Source organism: Triticum aestivum, chromosome 4B (assembly GCF_018294505.1).
Source record: "Triticum aestivum cultivar Chinese Spring chromosome 4B, IWGSC CS RefSeq v2.1, whole genome shotgun sequence".
Classification (NCBI taxonomy): domain Eukaryota; kingdom Viridiplantae; phylum Streptophyta; class Magnoliopsida; order Poales; family Poaceae; genus Triticum; species Triticum aestivum.
Genome location: NC_057804.1, coordinates 448,136,794 through 448,143,519, shown reverse-complemented (window position 1 = coordinate 448,143,519; position 6,726 = coordinate 448,136,794).

Below are 6,726 nucleotides of genomic sequence, written 5' to 3'. Positions count from 1 at the left end.
GATTGGACTTCCACAAAGCACATACCTTGATAAAGTTTTGAAAAAGTTCAAAATGGATCGGGCAAAGAAAGAGTTATTGCCTGTGTTTCAAAGGTGTGAAATTGAGTAAGACTCAAATCCCGACCACGGCAGAAAATAGAAAAGAGAATGAAAGTCATTCCCTATGACTCAATCATAGGTTCTATAAAGTATGCTATGCTATGTACCAGACCTATTGTATACCTTGCTCTATATTTGGCAAGGGAGTACAATAGTGATCTAGGAGTAGATCACTGGACATTGGTCAAGAATATCCTTAGTAAGGACTAAGGAAATATTTCTCGATTATGGAGGTGATAAAAGAGCCCATCGTAAAGAGTTACATCGGTGCAAGCTTTTACACTGATCCAGATGACTCTAAGTCTCAATCTGGATACATATTGAAAGTGGGAGCAATTAGCTAGAGTAGCTCCGTGCAGAGCATTGTAGACATAGAATATTTGCAAAATACATACGGCTCTGAATGTGACAGACCCGTTGACTAAGCTTCTCTCATGAGCAAAACATGATCACACCTCAGTACTCTTTGGGTGTTAATCACATAGTTATGTGAACTAGATTATTGACTCTAGTAAACCCTTTGGGTGTTGGTCACATGACGATGTGAACTATGAGTGTTAATCATATACAGATATGAATATTGGTGTTAAATCACATGGCAATGTGAACTAGATTATTGACTCTAGTGCAAGTGGAAGACTGAAGGAAATATGCCCTAGAGGCAATAATAAAGTTATTATTTATTTCCTTATTTCATGATAAATGTTTATTATTCATGCTAGAATTGTATTAACCGAAAACATGATACATGTGTGAATACATAGACAAACTTAATGTCACTAGTATGCCTCTACTTGACTAGCTCATTAATCAAAGATGGTTATGTTTCCTAACCATAGACATGAGTTGTCATTTGATTAACGGGATCACATCATTAGAAGAATGATGTGATTGACATGACCCATTCCGTTAGCTTAGCACTTGATTGTTTAGTATGTTGCTATTGCTTTCTTCATGACTTATACATGTTCCTACAACTATGAGATTATGCAACTCCCGTTTACCAGAGGAACACTTTGTGTGCTACCAAACGTCACAACGTAACTGGGTGATTATAAAGGAGCTCTACAGGTGTCTCCAAAGGTACATGTTGAGTTGGCGTATTTCGAGATTAGGTTTTGTCACTCCGACTATCGGGGAGGTATCTCTGGGCCCTCTCGGTAATGCACATCAATATAAGCCTTGCAAGCAATGTAGCTAATGAGTTAGTTACGGAATGATGCATTACGTAACGAGTAAAGAGACTTGCCGGTAACGAGATTGAACTAGGTATTGGATACCGACGATCGAATCTCGGGCAAGTAACATACCGATGACAAAGGGAACAACATATGTTGTTATGCGGTCCGGCCGATAAAGATTTTCGTAGAATATGTAGGAACCAATATGAGCATCCAGGTTCCGCTATTGGTTATTGATCGGAAACGAGTCTCGGTCATGTCTACATAGTTCTCGAACCCGTAGGGTCCTCGCGCTTAAGGTTTCGATGACAGTTATATTATGAGTTTATGAGTTTTGATGTACCGAAGTTTGTTCGGAGTCCCGGATAAGATTACGGACGTGACAAGGAGTCTCGAAATGGTCGAGACATGAAGATTGATATATTGGAAACCTATATTTGGATATCGGAAGTGTTCCGGGTGAAATCGGGATTTTACCGGAGTACCGGGAGGTTACCGGAACCCCCCGGGGGCTTAATGGGCCTACATGGGCCCTAGTGGAGAGGAGGAGAGGAGGCAAGGGCTGGGCCGCGCTCCCCTCCCCCCTAGTCCGAATAGGACAAAGAGAGGGGGGCGCCCCCCCCCCTTTCCTTCCTCTCTCCCTCCTCCTTCCCCCCTTCTCCTATTCCAACTAGGAAAGAAGGGAGTCCTACTCCCGGTGGGAGTAGGACTCCCCTTGGCGCGCCCCTCCTTGGCCGGCCGCCCCCTCCCCCTTGGCTCCTTTATATACGAGGGCAGGGGGCACCTCTAAGACACAACAATTGATCTCTTGATCTCTTAGCCGTGTGCGGTGCCCCCCTCCACCATAGTCCTCGATAATATTGTAGCGGTGCTTAGGCGAAGCCCTGCGACGGTAGAACATCAAGATCGTCACCGCGCCGTCGTGCTGATGGAACTCTTTCCCGACATTCTGCTGGGTCGGAGTCCGGGGATCGTCATCGAGCTGAACGTGTGCTAGAACTCGGAGGTGCCGTAGTTTCGGTGCTTGATCGGTCGGGCCGTGAAGACGTACGACTACATTAACCGCGTTGTTCTAACGCTTCCGCTTTCGGTCTACGAGGGTATGTGGACAACACTCTCCCCTCTCGTTGCTATGCATCACCATGATCTTGTGTGTGCGTAGGAATTTTTTTGAAATTACTACGTTCTCCAACACCCGACACCGGACGTCCGACACTCATCAGCGCCCGGACGACTGCCCGACACCGGACGTCCGACACTCATCTGCGCCCGGATGACCGACGCCGACCGGATGTCCGACACTACCGGATTAGAGCCAAAACATCGGAAGTCCGAAGACTTCCGAACTTTCGGACGACCGGACGCTCGCGAGCGACCGGACGACCGGCAGCTGCCGGACGTTCGACGCGTGTCTGCGCACAGAGATCGGGCCTGAGTCCCATGTATCCCTCTCCCACTTACCCCTTCATGGACCTAGACTATATATACTCCTCCACCTCCTCCAGGTTAGGGTTAGCATTGTGATAGCTCATATTTGAGATAGAGCTTTGCTCATCCACTTGGTTACTTCTCCATCGGAGCCGAGCGCCTCTTCGGAGAAGATCCCCCAAGCAGATTCAAGACCCTTTACGGGAAGACCCTTCAAGACCTCCTCACGGAGAAGACCCCTTGTATCGCCCCTTATTGAGTTTGAATCGTGTATCTCTCTTTGTGTTTCGAGGATCTAGCACATGTGTAACCATACCTTGTTGGTTGAGCGATTTCTCTCTTGTTTCCCTCGTGTTCCCCTCGTTTTCCCCCTCGTGTTCTTCATAGGATCCCTCCAATCGTGGAAGATCGGGCATCTAGGGTTCTACACTACATCATCTTGCTATCATGAGCCACGTTGATCACGTATTTGGAGCCCCTACCCCGTGTTTTCTAGCTTAGTTTTGTTGTGTTCTTCCCCAATTTCGAAAATGCCCATAAAAAATAGCTCCAATTTTTTTTTGTGATTTCTTGGTTTGATGATGTTTTGTTGATTGTGATCCATGAATTTGCTTGGTTTCAAGTGGCTATAGCATCTTCCCAAGTTTCCCCATCTTTCCATCCACGAAATCTCATCAATTGTGGCCCTGAAATCTCCATTTTCCGCCCAAAATCGTGTCCCGAAACTCGGATCTCGAGTTGACCCTGACCCACCGGACGACCGACGTTTTTCCGGACGTCCAGAGCCCCTGGAACCATCGGATGACCGACACTTACCGGACGTCCGACACCCTCGATCCAGTACCAAAACATCGGATTTCCGGCCATTTCTGCACGTCCGTCCCGCGTTCCAGCCACCGGTCGTCCGACCATTATCGGACGTCCGACCCCTGTGAAAACTGACTTCGGTTGATTTTTGTTTTGCCCATAACTAATTCATCCGAACTCCGATTTTGACGTTCTTTAGCTCGTTTTGAAGCTATTGACATGCCCTATCCCACAAAAATACCACCAACACCATTTGACCCCATCAAATGTTTGGTACTTTGGCATATTTGCCTAGGGCTTCCACCACATCCTCCACTGTACCACCACCGACTTCCGCAACCTAACCCATTTTGTTCACCATAGCATTAGTGGTTGCTTGAGTAGCGATTCGAGTCTCCTAAGGTGTTTAGACTACTTAGGGACGGTTGCTTCTTAATCAACCATCACCTCCACTTCCGCATACCCATTGCCCACCATACACTTTCGCCACCCCAACTTAATTCAATTGTTGTTTGAGCTCGTTTGAGTTGTGGCTTGTGTCTCCTAAGGTGTTTCGGCTACTTAGGGACGGCAACTTCAACTCCGACACGTGTATAGACCATCATTCCACTTCTGCATTGCCAAGTGCAAACTACCATCGCTTTCCGCTACCATCATTTGACATTTGATGTTTGAGATTTTGAGTTTACGGTTTTTCCGTTTCCTAAGGTGTTTCGGCTAATTAGGAATGGGTCAACATCGACAACACCGCCTCTCATCATTGACACGGACGGTAACCTCGACGACATCATTGTACATTCTCCTTGCCTTTGTATTGTTAACCCCTAGCCCATTTTGCATCACTTGCCTATCGAGACTAGTCATTGAGTATTGCCGGCAACGTTACTTGTGCACATTAGTGATCATTTGTCTACACCTTCCATTGCATACATACCATATCATATTGGTGTCATCTTGGTATCATATTATCTCTTGCGTCACAAGTTTGTTCCCGCATATACACTATTGCTATCTTGGTTTGTGCATTGTGCAAAAGTGGCCATACAAAAAAAGGAATAAGCTTTTAAGCAAAAGAAAAAGAGAAAGAGCAAAGAAGCTTGTAAGCAAGTGCCATAGCATCATACCACATTACATATAAGATTGTCATATCCGATCATCTTGGATCATCTTGTGAGAAACACTGGGAACCATACATACATAGCATACTTGGGATAGAAAGTTGCTACATTTTGCATCTTATAGGTTGTGCACAAGTGTCGTATCCGCCTTTTAAGCAATCGTGCTAGCGTCTCTCTTGAGTTGTGCAACACGAGCGTTTTTTGTGGATTCCATATTTTGTGCTCATTCCTTGGTTGCACGACCCCATCTATCTATCCGCGTGTGTGTTTCCGTGTGCCATTCATTGCTATTGGTCTACTTGTTTCGTTTGCGAATTTGTAAATCTGTTTCAACATTATTGACTCTTGCTAACATTTTGCATCAAATTTTTTTGTGCCACTATCCTCACCGAGCTCCATCATAAGCCTTACTTGTGTAGGTGTGAGAAATTGACGAGATCGGTACCAATTGTGTTATTTCCTTGTTACATCATTGAGTGATCATTGATCCATTTTCAACAACGGTCAAGGTACATTTGGTATAGTTCTCTCCTTTCTTCCACTCATATTTGCTCGAGTCTTGTGATGTATAGGGAAGGCATTTCATCTCCTGTCTACGACAATAATGATGGACTGAACAACTACATCACCAAATCATCACTCTTCGATCTACAACAACAAATGCAAGGCGCACATTCTACCTTGCGAGAGCGCATCGAGTACCTCTCCATCGACATTCATCACTCTGAAGCTAGGAAAAGGGACTACATCGACAACAAGCTTTTCACACAAAAGGAGGAGCAAGATGCAAGGATGGAGGAGATTTGGGCCTTAATCAAGTCTACTTCCCCTTCGTCATCTTCAAGGCGGCGACGACCAAGTTGATCATCTTCGGAGCGCCCATGCGACGCAAGCGCAATTCGTCCACGTCAACATCTACATGGCGACCACCATCACATTCGTGATCCACATCGTCATGAAGGGAAAGTCACCTCCAAGCATCATGTGCACGACGGCGACGAACGACATCTACTACGAGCTCAAGCACGACAATGACACCATCATCATGAAGATGCTCGCCAAGCGCAAACGTACAAGTCCCAACAAGTCCTACTTCACACCAAGTCCAAGCTTCATGAGCAAAAAAGAAGACCGCAAGACGAGCACCACCAAGACGGAGCTACAACTACCACCACCACTTCGGCATCTTCGCCAAGTCTATCAAGGCATCTTCGCCTTTGGACGTACAACATCTTCGCCTACTTCCCACGAGTTCGCCTAAATTGACATCTTCAACAAAAAGGCGACCACCTACAAGCGAGGGCGACACTTCCATCTTCGAAAGCCCCACAAGGAAGATGACTGAGCATGGGAAATTCCCTTCGGTCATGGAGACGAGCTACGAGGTGCCACATCATATGGGCCTCCCACACCAAGACGGTGATAAGGCAGTCAAGCAAGGTCCATCCCCTTCGACCACGGCGACAAGCGCGAACCTCTTCAACAACATGAAGAGGCGCCCACATTGGACTCATACTCCGAGTCAAGCTACGCGACCGCACATGGAGACATTTGCACCTACATCTATCCGACACCCACATATGTCGAGATGACCCATTTGTCATGTGAGGAAAGCCACCATCCCATGAGTGAGATGAGTGACTCCACCATATGTGACATTGAGTGCATTTCCTATGAGAGGATGAGTGTGACCACCAGTAGCCCCACACATGAGAGCATGCCACACATCCTATGTGAGGTTGAGAGCCATTTGAGTGACTCCACCAACCATATGAGTGAGTGCATCCTTGAGGGAGTGAGTGAGCCACACCACTTAGTGAGTGAGGTAGTTGAGACGGCATGTGAAGCCACTATGATTTCTAATGACTTAACCTCTACTCCTAGTGTGTTTTCTTCTTTGGTGCTAGGTCTACTACATGAAGACATGCCTACCCTCGACGAGTCCATCCCTCCAATGAAGACTACGATGGCCATGGTGGACGATGATGTACCCCCCACATGGTTCCATCAAGATGAAGATGACAACGAATGGATCTTCGACACCTCACCTACAACACATGAGCGACGCTCCACAGGTAAAATAGGTGATGGTA